Source organism: Triturus cristatus, chromosome 3_2, assembly GCF_964204655.1.
Source record: "Triturus cristatus chromosome 3_2, aTriCri1.1, whole genome shotgun sequence".
Taxonomy (NCBI): Eukaryota; Metazoa; Chordata; class Amphibia; order Caudata; family Salamandridae; genus Triturus; species Triturus cristatus.
In genome coordinates, this window is record NC_140584.1 from 745,401,430 (window position 1) to 745,422,332 (window position 20,903).

The 20,903-nt window shown below is 46.9% G+C and overlaps 2 protein-coding genes across 2 annotated transcripts in view; one reads left to right on the forward strand and one right to left on the reverse strand.

Moving 5' to 3' along the window:
• Positions 1-8,959, reverse strand: part of ANKAR (ankyrin and armadillo repeat containing) — a 1,190,398-nt gene extending 1,181,439 nt beyond the window's left edge. The window contains exon 1 of the mRNA XM_085646861.1: positions 8,739-8,959. The gene's annotated coding sequence lies outside the window, so the exon portion shown is untranslated. The remainder of the gene's footprint in view (positions 1-8,738) is intronic.
• A 628-nt stretch (positions 8,960-9,587) lies between these two features.
• Positions 9,588-20,903, forward strand: part of LOC146858038 (uncharacterized) — a 271,763-nt gene continuing 260,447 nt past the window's right edge. Inside the window, exon 1 of the mRNA XM_085648815.1 lies at positions 9,588-9,844. The gene's annotated coding sequence lies outside the window, so the exon portion shown is untranslated. The remainder of the gene's footprint in view (positions 9,845-20,903) is intronic.

Consider the following 20,903-nt stretch of genomic DNA (forward strand, 5'->3'; position numbering starts at 1 on the left):
ATGGGTGCCTGACAGCCACAGCTGATCTCCCCGATTTCAGCTCTTGGGGGTTATTTGAGGACGACAGATGCTTCCTGGGGTGGAGTGTGGGGTGGGGGTTAGGTGTTCCAGTTGGGCCCTTGAGCCTTGTTTACTGTTTTTAATTGTGCTAATGGTGTATTCCTTTTCAGGTGGTCTAAGGCGAGCGCACACATTGCTACTGTCACATACGTATGACATGGCACTGCAGGTCAAACACAAGGAGACGATGGATGGAGTGCTGAAACTTTCCAGAAACTCACCCCCAGATCTGTGACTGGGGGGTAAGTGTCTGAAAAGTTTCAGCGCTCCGTCCATCATCTCCTTGTGTTTGCTCATGGCACTGCAGGTCCCCAGTTAGGTCCTGCTTTTCGGCACAAGCTGCCTTATGCTTTCCGTATATGTCATGACCTGCCCTTGAATAATGGTGTTCTCCTGGAATGTAAACAGCCTGCTGGACTGAATTAAAAGCTCTGCAATATTATGGTATATCAGGCGACACAAGCCAGTGGTTGTCTTCTTGCAGGAGATCCACTTGCTGGGCACGAGATGCCCCCTCTTGGGCCTCTTCAGCTATGACAGGGTTTACCACACCGGCTGTACGGATGACTCAAGAGGAGTCGCCATACTGCTGCATAAATCTCTACCCCTTGCGGTCACAAAGCAGCACACAGACACCCATAGATACTACGTGGGTATTGAGGGCTGCCTGGAAGCAAGGCACTACAACTTTGTGTCCTGTTACATTCCTCCACCCCTATTGCTGCCCTCCCTGCAGTCATTGCAATCCCTCCTCCTGACTCTCACCCAGGGCGTTGCGGTGGTTGGAGGAGATTTTAACGCAGTCCCCAATCCTGATGTGGATGCTTCAACCGCCCCGTACCCGGGTAGATGCTCCTGGTCGGCCTGTTTGTCCTCGTGGTCTGACCTGCCTGGCATCTGTGATGTATGACACATTCTGCCCAGCATGCCTACACTCACTACTCGGTGGCACACACAGCGGAAACCGGTATTGACTTGCTGTGGGTACGGCAGTGGATCTCTTTTCGGTCCAATCTGTGCGCATTTGCCCACATGGAATTTCTGATCATGCTCCACTTCTGCTGTCTTGGGGAACCCAACCAGCCGCCCTGCGCTCCCCTTGGAGATTTAGTGTCTGGCACTTGCAAAGCCCTGAGTGTGCTGCTTTTGTTGAAGAAGAACTGCAGGAGTTCTTTATGCTTAATGTAGGCTCTGTTTCATCTGCAGCGATGCTCTGAGTATCTAGTAAGTCCTCCTTGAGAGGCTGCCTTAAAGGCTGTGTTCTTTGGGCTGAGACTCACCGAATGGCAAAATTGACTGATCTTGAAGGTCAAGTATTGCACTTGGAGGCCACTTTATGTCGACGTGACACCAATAGCATGCGCCATCTTCTGGCCATAGCCCACACGGAACTGCGACAAGTCTCCCTTGAGGAAGCCAAGCTCTATTAGATGGCCTCTATGCAGAGGGTATATGCATCCGGGGATAAGTCAGGTAAATTATTGTATTGGCTGGCGATTCGGGGTATCTCTGACTGGGTGGTCCCGTTGATTCAGGATTCCGCTGAAAGCCTCCGGGACGAAATTACAGCTATTGCTCAGATGTTTGCTGATTTATATTCGGGTTGTACTCAAGACATACCCTCCACCCACAGAGGTCGCGAACCCTCTTCTAGATAGCATACTGTTGCCGTCCATATCCAGTGCTCTAGCCTGAGAATTGGGCCAGGACCTCATACTGAAGAAGGTGAGCTCCACGGTGTCGGGGTTACAAGCTGGGAAGATGGCTGGCCCCGATGGGTATCCTATTGAATACTTAAAGCGCTTCCACAACATTCTATGTCCCCATCTTCTGAACATCTATGCAACTGCACTGCAGCAAGGGTCGTTTCCACCCGACTTAGACTGTACCACAATTGAAGTTCAGCCTACGAAGGGTCTCCCTAGAGACCAGTGTTCAACGTACCGCCCAATCTCCCTTATTAACATTGACATTAAGATCTACAAGAAAGTTCTAGCGACGCTGTTGGGTCGGGCGTTACCACACCTGATCCATCCAGATCAGTGTGGATTCATGCTGGTCGCAGCATGCATCATTGTATCTGGAGGGTCCATGCGGCGCTCTCTCAGGCACAGGACCTTGATGGCACCATGGCTGTTCTGTTAGTTGATTTTACCGAGGCTTCTGACACAGTGTCATGGGATTTTATGGATAGAGTTCTCCAGCGGGTAGGAATGGCAGAGGGGTTTTGTCATATAATACGTCTTCTTTACCAGGCCAGAGTGCTCGGGCCCATGTAAATGGGGTTCTGTCTCCCACGCTTTTCATATTGAAGGCAGCATGCCTAAGGGTGCCCACTGTCCCGATTGCTATTTGCCTTAGTGATAGACCTCCTGGCACGACTTCTACGTTGCGAAGCCCAGGTCTGGGGCAGCAGTGTGGAGGTGGATTTGAGGACCGCATAGCATTATATGCAGAAGATCTCCTTCTGTTTCTGAAAAACCTGCAGCATTTCGGCCCCTGATGTCTGTCACTGCTTCATCTGTATGGCGAGGCGTCCGGTCTCTGAATTAATGAAGGCAAGTTGTTGTATATATGTGCTTGCTTTGTTATGGCTACTTGGGGTCAGTAGTCCATTCTTTGTGTTTATGTCTCCTCAACCTCCCTCACTACCTATGAGTGTTCTATCTGGTATGTGAATGTTCCAGTCTTGGCAGTTGATGGTCTGGTCAGCTAGCGAAGTGCTTTACCTCTGCTGTGCTATCTTAATAAATCTATCTTACAACCTCAAGACGTGTCCTGATGCCTACTTAATCAACTTACAACATTTTGGCGACGAATTGACTGACCAGACCAAGGCAGAAGCACAGCACGAGAAACACTTCGCATCAAGAATCCAAGACACCTTGTCATCCATCTGCGGCTGAAAGCAACTGTAAAAGTAAACAAGATACCTCTGGTATGCCGCAAAACTTAAAGAAACCTGCTGTATGGAAGAAATTTTCGAACAATATATGAAGAAACCGACAGAATCACCAAGAGAAGAAGGAATCTGCCGCAAGTTATTCAAATAAAAAGTTGAAAGAAACTGGTAACCTGAGAAACTGGAAACCTGTGTAACGCGAGGAAAATTGGAAAAAGGAAACTGTACACCTCTGTTGCTGTAAATTTAAAGAAAGCTGCTTCGTGAAAGAAGAAGAGTAATTGGAAACCTCTGAGGAAAAAAAAAGGATTCTCAAGCGTCTGTTAGTTGCGGAGAGAAATTTTGCCTGTGAGTACCGATTTCTTACTGATGACGATGAAGGAAAAAAAAAATGAAATAACAAGAGAAGGTGAAATCAGCCTCAAGTATTTCCAAAATTAACGAAAAGAAGGAAGTAACTGACCTGGATGACTTTGACACTGCTGAATGAGGGTTTGGCTGTCTGATGCCAAGAGACGTTTCCGCCGAGTCGCAGGTGAGCAATCCTGTTCTGCTCTGCTTGTCTTGTGCGCAAGGATTCACCCAGTCTGCCTTGCCATTGTTTGGCCGGAGCGATCCTTCAGCTGCGCTGTCTTCCCTGCTCTGATGACGTAGTAGAATCTTCAGTTGGTGCTAGCGGAGAGGCAGCGTGAATGTGTTCGTCACTTGTAGAATGTCCAGCGTTCTTGGTGTTCTCCTGACTACCACTCTATGGTCAGTGAAGTCCTTTCAGCGCGACGTCGAGCAACGCAGCTCAGCGTTTAACGTCACGAAGCCATCTTTATAATTTTGCTTTCGTTCGTTCCCATAGTAATGGGACTTACGGGACACTTCGTAACGAGGAAATTCTTTAGTATCTCGCCGAGGGTCAAAGTAAACACACCGGAAAGTCAAGAGGTGAGAGAGTGCACGTGTTATGTACTATTTGAATTATTGAGGCACTGACAGTTCCGTTTTAGGCCGTGTGTTCATTGAAGTGATTACAAGTGTGATTTTGGCTTCTCACACAGCTTCAGCAATTTTGTGTCACATTACTTTTTGAATGGCCCTTCCAGCACAAAGACTAGCTATAAGTTAAAGTGTCACATGGAAGCACAGATGAGTTGATTTAAAGATGTTAATCCTTTTACGAGAGAACCACCGATTTTAAAGATGTGAATCCATTTACAAGAGTGCCACCTAGTGGATTTTCGAAGGACTTTTTGTAAATTATATTTCACAATATGGATTGTAATTCTCATTGGGAAAAGGAGTGTGATATGGAATTAATCTTTGTGAATAGTAAAACCTATGTTTGCATTGCTCTTCTGATCCGCATGGGTAAGCTGGAATAAAACTACGGCTGTAAGAGCAAAACTGTGAACAGCGCCAGAGTTGTAAAACCTTGTACGTTAAGAACTGGAACAGTGGTTATTTGGATGTGATGGTCAATAGCACATATATTTATTACTAGCGAAGAGGCGCTAAGAGGAGTACTTTCATCAATTAGCGTTAACTTGTGGAGAGTGTATTCATTTAATTCCAGCATAGGTACAGAGCAGTTCAAAAAAAAAAGCAGGTTGGGCAGATGGAAGGAGGAAAAAAAAATATAGACTTAAAGTCATAAGGAATGAAAATCAGACTTAAAGTCATAAGAAAGGATGCCACCTTTATAAAGTATTGAAGTTGTGAAAATTTTAAAGAGTTAAAATGCAAATGGAAAATTGCAAAGTAAATGGGAAATTGAAAGACGCTAGTGGAAAAATTGCAAAGTAAATGAAAAACTGGAAGACGCAAGTGGAAAATTTTAATTTGCAAAGTGGAATTCCTATTTAAATTTTTGTTTAGGGAAGATATTGCAACCCTAACCCTGTTTCAGGGAAAAGTAAGGACTAAGGAAGTGAGCCTTGGACCACGACCGGGAGAGGACAATGGTGTCCCAGGACCGGCGAAACCAGAAACCGCGAGAGGACAAAGGATGTCCCAGCACCGTAAGGAAACGAAGACAAAGGAAATGGGGGAAAATGAGAGAACTAAAGTTCCAACCTATCTAGCGGGAGACAACAGATGTCATAAAATCAGTACCGGGATAGGAAAAGAAAGGAAAAATGTGTCCTTTGTCCAGGAGTGTTCACGACCTAGAGTTGTGACGACAAGAGTTCCAGTACCACGAGACAAAATCGTGACATGGAGGTTCTTTCTACCGGTACAAATGTTCCGCGACTAGAGCCGGGCTTTTTAGCCTTAGTACTGAGACAGTTTGTCAACTAAGAAATTTAATTGAAAGTCTAATGTAGAGGCCCAAATTACATCGAGAGGTCTTTAACCCAAGAAAAGTACCAGAGCGTCATTTTAGACTGGCTGAGATTTTTCTTTGGGAGCATTCTTCCAGAACTATTGTGCATTTGAGGCTTTGGTTGAACTTTTATATCTTCAACTGTGTGCAGTAAGCCGCGACAGACGAAGAACTGATTGGAGTGCGTAAGCTGTCTCTTCCCGTTTTTGATGGCCACAAAGACGGATTGTAGAGAGTAGACTGTTTCTTTTTGTTTTTCGTCAATCGAAGGGAAGAAGGTGGTCATGTCATCGTGATATTCGTCATGATTCTCATTGTGATCCTCTTCTTATCCTGCCCTTTGCTTTCGTCATCTGGAAGTCCAAGAGGTCGTTGACCTCCTACATGTTTTATGTTTTCTTGCTTTTCCTTTTCATGCTTTGAGCTTTTGTTGGGTGTTTGAAGCCTTTATTGTGTTTTCTGTAAAGGAAGAAGATATGTTGTATATATGTGCTTGCTTTGTTATGGCTACTTGGGGTCAGTAGTCCATTCTTTGTGTTTATGTCTCCTCAACCTCCCTCACTACCTATGAGTGTTCTATCTGGTATGTGAATGTTCCAGTCTTGGCAGTTGATGGTCTGGTCAGCTAGCGATGTGCTTTACCTCTGCTGTGCTATCTTAATAAATCTATCTTACAACCTCAAGACGTGTCCTGATGCCTACTTAATCAACTTACAACACAAGTCCTGTCTGGTAGAGGTGGGGGAGAATCCTGTTGGGAGAGGGTGTTGGTTCCCCAACATTCCCATTCCTTCAAGTACTTAGGTATCCACATGTCCCCCCTCCCTGATCAGGCCTGGGCCCTTAACTTCCGGGGGATGGGCCTCATTCTTGAAAGCGACATGGGCCACTAGGCCGTCCTGCCTCTGAAACGCATGGGGTGTACTGCCCTCTTCAAGATGGTGTGCCTGCCGCACTATTTGTACATTCTGGGCAACTACTCCTACCCCATCCCTCGCATGTGGTTTCGGTTCCTGACTGCCTAGATCACTAATTTTGTATGTGCAGGTTAAGGTGGCTATTCAGTCCCTGCGCATAGCCACCTTAGATGGAAGCTTAGGCTTATCGGACATTAACCTGTACTACCTCGCAGGCCATCTGGTACCGATTAATGACTGGTTCATGGGTGGGTGGGACGACCCGGCGTACCGTCTGGAGATGCAATCGATGAGTCTTGATAGTCTGCCTTATTTTCTGTACGGGCACGGCTGCCTACCACACTACCTTCTTGTATGCGGGTGTCCCTTACCTGCTGGAGGGCAGCTCTTCCGCTAATTGGTTGGGACCATGTCTCACTGAGATGACCCCCTTATGGCAGAGAACTTGGCTTAGTCAGCTCTCGACCCTGGAGGGCTCCGTCCCCTGGAACCAAATTGGGATTTCCTATCTGGGGGACATCTACAGCGGAGGTAGCCTTGTGACATTTCAGGACTTAAAGGTCAGATATAACCTGGCAATTCACAGTTCTTTCTTTACCTCCAGCTATGCCACGCCCAGCAGGGTCACTATCTCCCAGATGATTCACTACCCAAATTTAGTCCGCTAGAGGCGAAGGTTTTCTTTAGGCGTTTGGGTAAGGGGGAAATCTCTATTATTTATCGCTCATTGGTAATTCATGCTGCTGACTGTCTTAGGCGGGCTAGGCAGACGTGGGAGGTCTGGGTGGGAGAACATGAAGAAGAGGAATGGAGGGGGGGGGGGGCTGTATTGCGCCCGAGAGATGGCGATTTCATTGAGGTTGCTTATAGTGCAATTTAATTACATGCATGCGACATGCCTCACCCCGTGGCGCTTACAACACTCACTCCCTGGCGTCGAGGCAGTGTGTGCACGATACACACTTTCGGCAGCAGATTTCATCCATGTGGTGTGCGAATGCCCCGTGTTAAGGCCCTTCTGGGAGGGGGACGGTAAAGTGCTTTCCTTTGTTTTGGGCCACCCTGGAGCTCACACCCTGTACTGTGCTGTGGGGTTGGTGGAGGAGGTTGGGGGCCCCTAGGCTGAGCGGATCTTTTTGAGGGTGGCCTGTCTGGTCGCAAAATGGGATGTGGCCCGTACCTGGAACCAGCCAAATCCCCCGACTGTCAACTGTTGGCGCAAGGGAGTGGACTGGGGCGTGCTCCAGAAGAAAACAATGTTTGAGGCTCGTGGTTGTCCACAAAATCACGGGCGAATAGGGGGGGGGGGGGGGGGGGAGGGGGAATGGTGTAGCAATTCGGGTTGTTAATTTGACCATGTAATGTTTTATAATATTGATGGCTTGCTGTACTGTTGTGAGTGTGCACTGTATTCTTTTGAGCTATGCTTCTATGTGTCTTGCCAGAAAATCTTCAATAAAGTTGGGTATAAAAAAATGTTTTAAAACTGGCAACCTGTGGTGTAACTATTTAGGAGAAGCAGTGAAAAATGTAAAGGCCAATATGGCTACACGAGTCTCCAAATCACAGTCGTACTTGTGTATTAAATATATTGTATTTAAAAAAAGTAATAGGCGCTTTCAAGCAAGACTGATTTGGGCACGGTCAAACGTAGTAGCTACCCAGTCTCATTTGCAAAGATTTATGAAGGACTCAAGATGCAACACTATTTGAGTGCTGCTTTGTAGCAAGGAGATCAGGCTTAAAATCCAATGAGCAGGATTTATGGTCCATCCCATCAATGCAGCTTGGGCTGCGGCATCTGAAATTGGCACTTGTACGTTTTGTAATTATAAGAGAGAGCCCATGCTTCACCTGCTTTGTTGTTGTACTGAATTTTTACCTGCACGACGCACTTTATTGAAGCTGCGGTTTTAAAACATGGGATTTCAACCTGAAAGGATGCCTTGGATTTCAGCTTGACAACCAGATCCCCTATGAACTCGGCTCGTTTGGGGAAGTATATGGATTTGATATTTTCCTCTAATAATCTGCAAGCAAACACAGTAAACATTCCTTGAGAATAGAAGCTTTAGTCTACTTTATACATAAACTATTTGTTTAAGTGTTTTACCAGTTTTTTGTGGCGTTTTCACTTTTGCATGGATATATCTTACTTGGAACATCTCATAAATTGACTTACATCACAGTATCATCTTTGGATGCACACGGTCCTGCACCTTACATTGTCAGAATAGTGCATGCACTGTGATTGAATGCTGTTTCGCTATTTTTGTATTTTATGTACTTTTTTTTTACCAATCTTAATTAATTGACACAATAAATGTAATTCAATGGTGGGCGGAAGCAAAATGTGAATGACAATTCAACAGCACAGTGGATAAAGCCAACTGACAAAAGCCCCTTTATTCATGTATATCATGTAGGATATTGTTTTGGGGGCGGGCAGTTCTCTAAAGCCGTCTTAAAGGTCACCCCGACCAGTACTACGAAACCAGTGTAATCCGTCTGGTAATGAAGGATAGAGCAATACTGGTGTACTCACCGCCTTAGCGAGAGCTAAAGGACCCTGAATATCGCCATTCTGTAAGTTTCTCCCCGTCAGAGAATATCTGCAGAGTTGTTAATGCCAACGAAGGCGGCACTGCCTGCACTCGTCAAAGGTAGTTGTCAGAAGAGCTGTCAAGGTTCTTCGTAAACTGTGCTCCCAAATGGTTGAACGCAGATGCACGCATATCCAAGAAACCATGGAGACCACATGCTTGCAAGTCACTGCCTGTGCTGGCGCTTCCTTGGTTGCCGAGCAACTGCTCCATCCAAAGGTCTATTTCCGTACGTGAGCGTCGACGTCCAGTCCACTGCAAGGAGGGTGGTGAAAAGAGTGAAGGGGCGGGGACAAGAGTGGGCTCGTTTCCTATTGGAAAGAAGAGTTTCTCACGTGACTCCCGAAAGAACGCCTCAACTGACAGTGCTTTGATCTCAAAGATCAACTAAAATATATATCTAGCCTATGTGGATATTGACTGACAATGCCACATAACGATAAATATTAAAATCTAGCAAACTGGCTACTTTAAAAATTATACCCCTGTGATTTATATTTGACGTTGCACAGTATTGCTTGGAAAGTGAAATAAGCGAATGTGTCTAAGGATAAAGCATAACACGTAACATGTAAGACGTTTGGATTCAAAACGAAGTGTAGCCGTGAGTGCCTGCCTGCCCAATAACCTTCGTTCTCTCGTTCCTTCGCCGTTTTACTTTGACCCTAGCTTCCTTTCCCAAACCGTTATGGCCGCTGGCACTGTTCTCTTTTATATTAGCTCAACCTGTCTTCCAACCAATCCAACACGGCAGGGTACAGCGGGCCCGTGGCGATTGGCCGGGGAGATGAGGCAGAAGGTAGTGGAACACGACGAGCTAAGTATACTGTGACTGTTAGTTTAGAGTGGGAAGCGAAAGGCAGGCACTGAGTCAGATATACAAACAGGAGACGCCTAAGAGAAAGGGTTAAGTGTGTATCCGCCCACGTAAGAGAAAGTTCTTGGCAATGCGGAGAAGGAGGTGTGATCGGGTGACTGGCTTAAAGTGCAGCCCATGTACCTACTTATTCTGATAGGATCAGCGGACCAGGTTGGAGCCACACTTCGGGTAAAATAAACATTTGTTTAATCGGCAGGATTGTACATGTATTCATGCAGCCTATGTAGTTTGAAGTGAACTCCGAGTGTCAGAAAAGTTAGTGAAACTTACATTTTCCAATTGTTAAACTACAAAGGGCGTTTTTGTTGAAGTTTTTTTTCTGAAAGCAAAGCCTGCATAGTAATGTTATAGATCTTGGGTGCTTAGAAAGGTTGCCTGTGTGGTTGGATGTAACTGACTCTTCTTATTGGTGTGGCTATCAGGGTACCTCACCATCAGTATTTTTATTCACAGTGATCCCATGCATATATTCTGCTCTGAATAAGTACTATAAAAAATGCATATGGCATAGTCTGTTCATAGTTGCCAATTTTTTTTATGTATATGCGTAACGTTTCATTGTTTTCATGCCTCGTGTAATACTGGGAGTGACACTTTATCGTAAGGAGAAAAGTGTTGCAACATTGAGATCTATGTTGAAAGGATGAATTGTAAGAAACTCCAAACCTAGCCTTGAGGTATATTTTAAGTAGGGGTTTATTAGTTGGTTACTGTCGTGTCGCTCCACAGCCAAGGATTACGACACGCCGGTAAACTTTTGTAATTCTTTATTTATTTATCTGGTATACAGATCGCACGTCCGCCGACCTTCCTGCTGTCCCACTGCCCTCATTGTGTCCGTGTGTGTGTCCCCACGCCCCCCGACCGGATGTGGTGTCCGATGACCTTCCTGGCCATCGCCAGGTCCTAGTGTCCACTTCCAGGACACTACATCTCCCCCCCTTTGTCACAAAATGTGATGACAAATACTAGCCAACTCTCAGACCTGCGACATCTTGACGAGCTCTAGTTATGTAATGTAAGGTGATATGTACAGATGTGACACATGGAATGGTGCCCAGAGAGATGTATCACATTTCTTCTATCAGTCTCTTTGGTCTCGTTATGTCTCTTCTCGGCCTTGTCTCCAGGTCTAGGTCTTCTTTTGGCCCTGTGTTGCCTGCTGGACCCATTCCATAGTGCTCCAGTTTCTTTGTCTCTTCGGTGCCTTATGCTTGCTCTTCGTCCAGTTCTTCCTTTAGACCTTTGAAGTGTGAACTGTTTCTCGTTATTCGTTTGCTTTCCGATTCTGCTGTAATCATTGTTCCTTTTTTCTTCGTTATCGTCAATGGTTCTTGGGCGAACATGCTGTCAGATTTCCGTTGCTGTTTGTGTCGCACTACGACAGTGTCTCCTTCTTGTAGTTGCGACCTGGTGGCGTGTCGTTTGCTGTCTGCATATTCCTTCATCTTTCTCTTTGCCTCCTTGTCTTGTCTGCTATGTTGTCGTGCCCTGATGCTGTCTGTCCTTCTACTTGCGGCAGCCTCGTTCTGCTTCTCCTCCCCAGTACCAGCTCCGCCGGGCATTTTCCTGTGGACCCATGTGGCGTATTTCTGTAATCTCTCAGCATTTGGCATAGCGCTTGGCCCAACGATATCTGTGACAGCTTCGCTTTCTGAACTGCCTTCTTGATGTTTCCCATGAACCTTTCGACCATGCCATTTGCCTGTGGCCACAGTGGCGTTATCTTCCTGTGTTTTATTCCAAGGTAGGCTATGAACTTACGGAATTCGTCTCCTGCGAACGGGGGACCATTGTCTGTCTTCAACGTTTCTGGTGAGCCCCACGCTGCAAATATATCGTCTATTATTGGTAGAGTAGCTGCTGCTGACGTTGATGATACTGGCCTCACAACTGGGAATCTGGAGTACTCGTCCATTATCACCAGTAAGTAAGTTCCTGTGTCTAGCGGTCGGAAGAAGTCAGCTGCTAGTGTCGTCCATACAGCCCTTGGCAATTCCGACATGTGCAGAGGTTCTTTCCTTGCTGGCTGGTCTGTTGTTTGACAGAGGTGACAGGCTGCAATCGTGTTTTCTACTAGACGATCTAGTCCAGGAAACCACACCTTCTCTCTCAGTAGCTTCTTTGTTGCGACGATGCCCCTGTGCGATTCATGTGCGATGCTAACTACTTGGCGCCGTAGTGAACTTAGCATCACTATCCTGGTGCCTCGCATTATTATTCAGTTATTTGTCTCTGACAGTTCCCCGCTTATCTTCTGCAGTGCCAGCATCTCTTCTTTGTTTACTCCTCCTTCCCACATGCAGTTGTTGTTGACATGTCTCCACCTTTGTTGTCTCATTGTTTCTCTGGCCACTTGGAGAGTGACATCTTCCTCAGTTCCTCTCTCTATCTCCGCTAATGTTATTGGTGCTGGTGTATTTTGTTTGAGCACAAAGTTTAGGTATTCCTCTGCCACTGAGGCCTTTTCCTCGGCATGTGGTAATGGATGTCGTGACATGTAGTCCGCCGGATTATGTTCTTTCCCTGGTTTGTGGACAATTGTGAAATCGTAGTCCATTAGTCTGATGCCCCAGCGCTCAATTCTTGGCGGCATCTTTGCCACTGGGTTGCCATATATTGTTACCAGCGCTTGGTGGTCCGTAATGATGGTAAACCGCTTCCCGTACACGAACATGTGGTAGTGCTCACATGCCCATATCACCGCTAAGCTTTCTATCTCTGGCTGTGAGTACGCCTTCTCGATATTTGTCAAGCTTTTGCTAGCATAGGCAACAATTTTCCTTGGTGACTCTTTTCCTGGCAGGTGCTGTGCTAGTATCGCGCCTAGCCCTACTGGGCTTGCATCAACCGTCAGTTCGGTGCAGAGCAGAGGGTCGAAGTATGCGAGGTGCTCCACAGTCATCACTGCATTCCTGATTTCCTCGAACGCTTCATTGCATTGTTGAGACCATATGAACTTCTGTCCTTGTTTTGTATGTATCGGGCACAGTAGCTTGCCAGGCCCAGGAATGATCTTATTTCTGCTACATCTGTCGGTGACTTTGTGTTTTGTAGTGTCTCTACTTTGCTGGGATCTGGCCTCATTCCTTTTTCTGAAAATATGTGTCCGAAGAATACAAGTTCTTTTCTCCCTAGTTCGCACTTTTCTCCGTTCAGTGTCAGCCCTACCTGCTCCAGCTGTTTGCACACTTGCCTTAGGGCACCATCATGTTCTTCGTCAGACTTCCCAAATACTAGGATGTCATCGCTTTAGTTAAAACTGTTGTGTACTGGCCGTATCACCTGTCTTATTGTCTCTTGGAATATTTCAGCCGCTGATGAGATACCAAAACTTAGTCTTTTGTACCTGAACAGTCCTAGGTGTGTGGAGAAAGTTGTTATGTATCTCGACTGGGGACCCAGTTCTAGTTGGTGATAGCCTTTGCACAGGTCTAGCTTTGAGAACCTGCACGCCCCTGTCAGACGGCTTATCATGTCGTTCAGATGAGGCCCCGGGTGACGTTCTCTCGAGATGGCGGTGTTCGGTATTCTCATGTCCACACAAATCCATATTTTGGAGGTGTTCTTCTTCGGAACTGCCACTATCGGTGACACCCACCGTGTCGGACCGTCTGCAGACTCTATTATATCTTGCTGTAGTAAGTTGTTTATCTCTTCCTCCACTTGCGGCTGCAGATGAATAGGCACTCTCCTATGGTACTGTGCCACAGGTCTGACTGCTTCATTTATGTGTAGCGTAATCTGCTTGCCTTTTAGTTTTCCCAGACCTTTAAGTATTCCTTGATATTCTTGTAGTATTTTGCCTTTTCCGGTCATGTGATTCGTCATGGCCAGTAGCCCCATAACCTGTGCTGTGACATTGCTCAGCAAACACAGTGCTGGAATGTCCCCTTTCAGCACGTGTATTTCTTCTTGGCATGCCATATATTTATATGTGAGAGTCTCAGTGAATTCTCCCATGTTTTCGACCGGTTTCTTTGATCCCCACGTGAACACATCTACAGTCGAGGGTGACAGTGTTGGCTTTGTTTCCATTTTCATGTACTCTGACATGCACATTATGTTGCATTTTGCTCCACTGTCGAGCACGAACTTCGCTCTATGGCGTCCAACCTCGATGTCTACTGTGGCTGTCCTTTTTTTATTTGCTGTTTCTCCACCAGCTGGATGTGTTCTTGTTGTCTTCCATCTTTGGGCGCGTCGGACATGAGGTATAGCCTCTCTTCCCTGACGCTGTCATTCCGTCCGACTCCTCGGACGGGCGTGTCTTGTGCTTGTCATCCTTGGTCTGGCTGTTCGTCCCCTCTCCCTCCTGAACTGCCTGCTCATGCACGTACTTGCAAAATGGTTGTCTCTATTGCATTTTCTGCATTTCTGGCCCATGGCTGGGCATGTACCGATGTGTGGAAACTCAAGGCCACACCTGTAGCACGTGTTGTTAGTTTTTCTTGAGGTGGCTGCTCCCTGTTGTCATTTCTTTTGAATTTTTCCGTGACCCGATGCGCCATTGCCATTCCTTTCTCTCTGTATTTGCTTGGCATGTTCCGTGGCCCGTGCTTCTGTGCGAGCCATCGTTAATATTTTCTCAAGTGTTGTTGGTTCCTTTAGAATGCGTGCTCTGAAGTCTACCGACTGACACCCTTCGATGAGGCGTAGACGTATTGCTTCTTCGTTGTCGAACTTTTTGAATTAGCAATATGTCCCCAATTTCCACAGTCTTGTCACAAAATCATCCATGCTTTCTTCTGTTTGTTGGCACGCCATGTTGAACGTGTACCTCTCGAAGTCGATATTGCGTTGGGGGTTGAATTTCTCTGTGAGGCGCCTTTTTAGTCTGTCGTTCTGTCACTCGGGAATGTCAGGAGCAAGTCCTCTATTTCGTCCCCCGCAAGGTTTACAAGCAGATCTAGCTGTTTACTTTCTACGACGTCTGTTGCGCGCATGTAGCGTTCCAGTTTCCGTATCCATCTCTCCCATCTGATGCCTGCTTGAGGTTCCGATGTGCTGAATGGTAGCGGCCTGTGGAACACAGCTTGTGTGCTCTTTGAGTCTTCGTCACTCATCCCCTTTTTTTTTTTTGTGTCCTCAAATGAAGTTTGTGTGCCTTTCTTTGTTATTTTTCCTTTATTGCACCTTCTTTGCCCTTCGTTTCCTCTATTTTCCTTTGTTTTTCAGGCTTTTTCCACTATTGCCTGACTTAAAAATGGCCGTCTATCTTGAAAGCCTATTGGCTCGCTTTGCCTGACTCCAAGATGGCCGCCTATTCTTGCGAGAGTTCGTCGAACTCACGCGCGCGAGATTCTTATTTCCCTCAGCTCTTCAACCGCCTTGCTCCTCGCGCGCTCCGCTTACTTCAGTTTCTTATCGCCGGGGTGGGCTCTCGTATTGATTGTGCTCTCCGCTGGCACTCCGGACCAGGGTGGGCTCCTGGCTCCGAGTTGGTCGTCGCGACTCGCGACCGGGTGACACCGATGTCTTCCAGTCGGCACTCAGGACCAGGGTGGGCTCCTGCCTCCGAATCAATCGTCGCGACCGGGTGGGCTCCGTTAGTCGCCTCGACGCCGATCCCGCCTTCGTCGGCCGTTGTCGTGTCGCTCCACAGCCAAGGATTACAACACGCTGGTATGCTTTTGTAATTCTTAATTTATTTATCTGGTATACAGATCGCACGTCCGCCGACCTTCCTGCTGTCCCACAGCCCTCATTTTGTCCGTGTGTCCCCACGCCCCCTGACCGGATGTGGTGTCCGATGACCTTCCTGGCCATCGCCCATCCCCAGGTCCTAGTGTCCACTTCCAGGAAACTACAGGTACCAGATGGTACAAGGTAGTTCAGTAGATGACAAGATTAGTCTAGATGATGGCCCCACCAGGAGCAGCATGGTTGCTGCTCAGCCCACTCTCTCCAACTGTCACTCTCTCCACACAAGCAGGCACACAAACATTCCGCTCTCCCTCTCATCAGGCATTCCAACATTCCACGCAGTCATCACATTCATTCTGGCTGAGCAGCTAAGAAGAGGATGCACTTGAGGGAATTAAGGTATAACAATCTACAGTATTATATTTTGTATTGTAGTTTTTATAAGCGCTTAATTTTTTTAAAACGTGTTTTTATTGAGGTTTTGCAAACATTATTATTAATTCAACGACTCATGACATGAGGTATTTACAATAACAGGAGCAGAGTAACAGTGCACAGGGTGTACTAGTTTCATAACAAAAAGGTGTGTGAGTGGCACAGACAAGTGCAAAAGCACGGCTGCAGAGAACAGGGAGAAGATATATTTTGGGTGAAGAGCAGAGGTGCACATGACCTGCGCACAAAGGCATCTGGTACCTACCTGCATGCGCATGGATATCCATCGTCGTTATAGGATAAGAATTAATACAAGCAAAACACCTATATGACATGTAAGGGGCGAAGTCAGGTGAGAGAATAACTGGGGGGAAAAAGGGGGCGGGGCAGGAATAAATGGATTTGACTTGTGTCTGTTCATATGGTTATGACTGTGACGGGGAGGTCTGACGAGGAGGTTAGGAGTCAGTCCTGCAGCGACCTCCAGTCTGGCACTGTAGCAGGTGAGATGTCAGTAGTAGAGAGTAGGTTAGAGGCTCTGGTCCGAGAAGCAGGCTCTGGGCTAAGTGGGACTAAAAGCTGGTCAGGTGAGAGGAGGTCGGAGACCTCCACCCCAGATCTGAGTGCTTCAAGCAGGGCAACCCACTGGTCCGAGATCGGGTACTTACTTAGAACCTCCTTGGATTGCAACACAGTACCCTCTGTTGTCACACACACCTCCACCGATCAAGCCCAAGCAAGCGGCAGAGGAAGGGCTCTTAACTTCCAGGCACGTGTGATTCCCCACTTAGCTAAGAGAAGTGTCAGGTCGATGATTCTGTTGACTGTCCTATTTTTGGGGGGACTTTGAAACAGGACAAGGGCACACATGCCCCAGGTGCACAGCAAGGGAACCCTGTGACGTGGGAGGGATGGGCTGTAACAGACAACCAGTAGTCAGTCAGTAGACGGCAAGACCAAAGCATATGAACAAAGTCCGCACCTTCATGCAGGGGCAGGAGGCATGTATGCGGTCAAAGAACTAGTTAATCTGCATGGAGGTGAAGTACGCCCTATTAATTTGAATCGTCATTCTGGGTGACAGTGGGAGGGTAGGCCGGCATTGTGGCCCATTGCGGGTTGCCGCATGCCCAACCCAGATCCTTGCTCCACCGATCACGAAGCGTCCGAAGGGGAAGGCAGATATGCTCATGCAGCACCTGGGGGAACCACGTGATCAAATGATGCCCCGTGCCCAGCAGATGTATGTTTTGAAGCACCTGATACGTGCTCAGTTCAAGCTACAGCAGCCTCCAGCGTGCTTGTGGAGTATTCATAATGGAGTTGTATGGGGGGGAATGGTTTGTTCTTTCAGATCAGCTAATGGGATGAGTGCAGTGTCTGAGAAGAAGTTTCCCAAAGTACAAAGTCCCTCTGGGCGCACTAAGAAGCGGGAGCTGGGGGGCATATGGTACCAAGGCATTAGTAAGGCAGAAGCAGCGTAGCACCACAGACAAGTCACATGGGTGGAATGGTAGCGTGGTCTAGTGGGTGAAAGGGATATAATAGGTGCTCCAATGTCCACGGAGGTGACGGCAACATCGCCGTGTCATCCAGATCACCGTGCCACCTACTGCAACTGAGCAGCAAGGTAATAATTCTCAGAGTTAGGTGCCCTCAGCCCATCCCTATCCGTTGGCAGGCACAGTTTCAACAACATAACATGGCGGCGGGTGCCGTGCCAGATGAGGTCACCAAGCATGCACGCAAGCATAATTTAGAATTTCTGCAAGTAGACTGGAATGTTAACAAAATAGTAAAGTAAGCGCAGCAGCATCACTATCTTAGGTTGAGCAATGCGCTCCAATACAGACAACGGCAACGTTTTACAGAAATAAATCCTATAGGGATGTATTTATCACTTTGTTTTTTCATCTTTTCATGGGACAATTCTTGTAGGGCCCTGATTACCATCCTTTATCTTTTTCTTTTTAATTTAATTTTTTAGGTCGAGCCTAGTGCAGCGTGCATGCGCTGCTCTAGGAAAACGACCTCTTGGAATCACTCTGGACTTTTCACACGCTCGTGTTTTTTTTTTCTTTCCGGCATTATTTCTATTGGGCTTTGCATGCGTCTTTCCAAAAAGACAGGAAAAGACAGCACACAATTGGGCAATGGTGCATGTCCCACCTTTCCCAGTAAATGTATCCGCCCACGGCCTAAGGCTTGCGGTTACAAGCAGGTGCGCCATCTGTTCGGGATCATGTTTCTAATTGTCGCAGTCACCGCGCAGCCGCGCTGATTTATTTTTCTCTTGGCGTGAGCTCTTGTTTGTTTATATCTGCTCACATCCTCTCTCTTTGGTCTTAAAACTGTGTACGCGATTTTGCTGAAAACATTTGTGCTTTGTTTCAGCTCAGCAGACATGCGTTCTCTTATCTGCGTCTTGCTCTTTCCTCCATTTATTTAGCTAACGGTGGACCGGCGTAATGGTTTCAAAGTGCGTGGTTTGTATATGTGACACTGATAGTCTGTGCTGCCTGCTGCCATGGGTTTATCGCTGCATTGCCACTAACACCAGGCCTACTTGGCTCCTGACATTCCTTCTCCTTCCTTTCTGCTGAGTTAAAATTTTAGTTGATTTTAAAAGCAAAATCAAGAAGCACGTCATATCTATGTCTGCTTATGAGAGGGCATGGCCTCCTAGTCAGATTCCAAGTACCCTGTGACCTTTAACCCAGACAGCGGGTTGCAAGGACGCCAATAGCCCGCACGCAAGGTAAAGGCTGCTCACCCGCCAGTTGGATAGTAAAGGGCAGAAAGAATCAGGGTGCACTGCCACCTCACGCTCTGGGGGCACAGCATCACTGCAAACAGCAGCTGCACTGCTGACAGTAGCCTAGCGCCTTTACACCACGTGGTACGTCTGGAGTGCCCTCAAATCGGAATCCTCTTTCTGCTTGCAATTTGATGTTAGTGTTACAGACTGTTGTATTCATCTTGGGCAAAAGTAAACACACATTTCAACAGCATTTCAGCTCAAAACGATATATCCTAGGTGACGGGGTGTTATGTCTTGTCCTCAACATTTGTACAGCAAGCTGCTATCATTCTTACTCTCAGGGGATGGGTGCCAACGTGAATGTGGGGCAGGCGCCAAGAGGAGTCAAGTTGCCCACTCATTGGCAATGTGTGGCTTAACGGCTAGAGCGGCCGACTTTTAATCTATGGGACCAGGTTCGAGTCTGGCTGGAGACTCAAAACATCCTGTGATTCTGGACAAATAACTTAATCTCCCCGTGCCTAAAAATGAATGCGTCCGACTGTAATGCAACTGGTGCTCAAGTAAAGCGCTCTGATACCTTTGTGTCGAGTTCGCGCTTTATAGAACTGCTAAAAAAATGTCTGCAGTGCACTGCACATTCATAGTTGGGCGCTGCACAGCTGCTGGGTGGAATATTTTAGATTAGCGCATTAACTGTATTAATGTAGCGCAAAATCACTTGCTGTTTATGGCATTCTGTTCTGTTGCCTGGCCTAATAAGGCTGCCTCGTTGAGCTGCATTATTACCAATTACGCGGCTGCATGCGGTGTTGTGTGGGTGGAGACATGGCATGTTTAATCGCCTTGCTCTAAATGAATTGTGGGGGGCTGTGGATGTGCTGTTGAGGGTAAAAAGGCAAGGGACAATTGGTGTTTAAAGGGGCAGTAGCTACGTCAGCCCATTACAGGGTTTAGGGAACTTGGACTAAAAAAAACTATTACTTACTTCATCGCCAGCACCTCAAGTGAATAAATCTTTGCCATGCCGCCTGTGAGGGGGCCATGAAAATCGAATTGTTTATTAAACTGCTGCCTTTTACTCCCACCACAGTGTGTATTGGTTTTGGTAAAGGTATTATCAGGGTCCGTGTGTTAAACTGGTACTAAGTAGGTGCAACCTATGTCCATACAGCGTTATCAAGTGTAAAAAAAAAAGACAGAAAAATGAACTAATCCTATCAGAAAATGTGCCGGATGATGCCACATAATTTGCCATTTCTTGCCACTTAATTTAGTCAACCCTGCCGCATAATTTGTCCGTACCCTGCCGCACAGTTCCAGGGGCCCTGAATATGATGGTTTGGCACACACCTAAATCAGGAGCTGAGCCGAGTTTGTTCCACTAGTGACTTGTCAGCTCATTAAGCAATGGGGTAAGCTCTTGACAGGTCCCTGGTGGGGGATTCTTCTAGAATACTTCACATGTTCCGGCTGATGTACTTACAGTATGACATGTTGCCACCATCAGCACATGCCTGCATTTTACTACATGAGTGGAAGATATGGTTTTTTTGACCGAAATCTCCACTGGTCGAACTGCATAGACTGATAGTCTGCACTGACTTCTGCAGCCCAGTGTTACCACGGTACATTACAAAGCATGTTTCTGTCCATGACACACAGGGATCGCGTCCTTAAACATCATAGGGAGTAAAATTGTGTGGCCAGATTATTACCAGGATAATGTGCTGCATGGCTAAACATTTATAATGTCCCAAAGGCGAGACCAATTGGCTATGCCAATGCTTGTTTATGTAGCGTCTGGAGTGCTAGACCGGATTTTGCTGTCTAATGCCGGTAGCCTTTTTTCTCATCTTCATTTCATGTTACTGTTTTCATGCGTTACAAAGCATTCTTGCTTTGATGGAATCTTTTTCATTTTTAGGTCGAGGACCGTCCGGTCTGCCGAAGGCAGAACCGGAAGTCGGAGATTTAATGTTTCTGAGAGTGGCTCTTTAGCCCGCCTCTCTTTTTGCCTCTCCTCATTGGCTGGCTTCCTAAACAGAGGCCAGCCATTGGAGGAGAGAGCCATCCCTCCAAATAGGCTCCGTCTTTTTCAGATTCGGGGGCGTGTTCCGTGCTGTTCTTTCCACTTTTTAGCCACGCCCTCTTTAGAACAGCAGGAACAAGCCCCCGAATCCGAAAAAGTTTTGGAGCTTCCATCCGCCATTTTTTAGGTATCGTCTGGCCGTGAGGATCTTCTTGCTGTTGTGCACGAGTAAGGTAAGCCATCTTGTTTGTATTTGCGGTCAGCTCTGTCCAGACCTTTTTCCGTTCCCCCGCTCATATGCATGCGCAGATCAGAGGCTGCTGCCCGCAATCCGATGCCATTCGCACACCGCC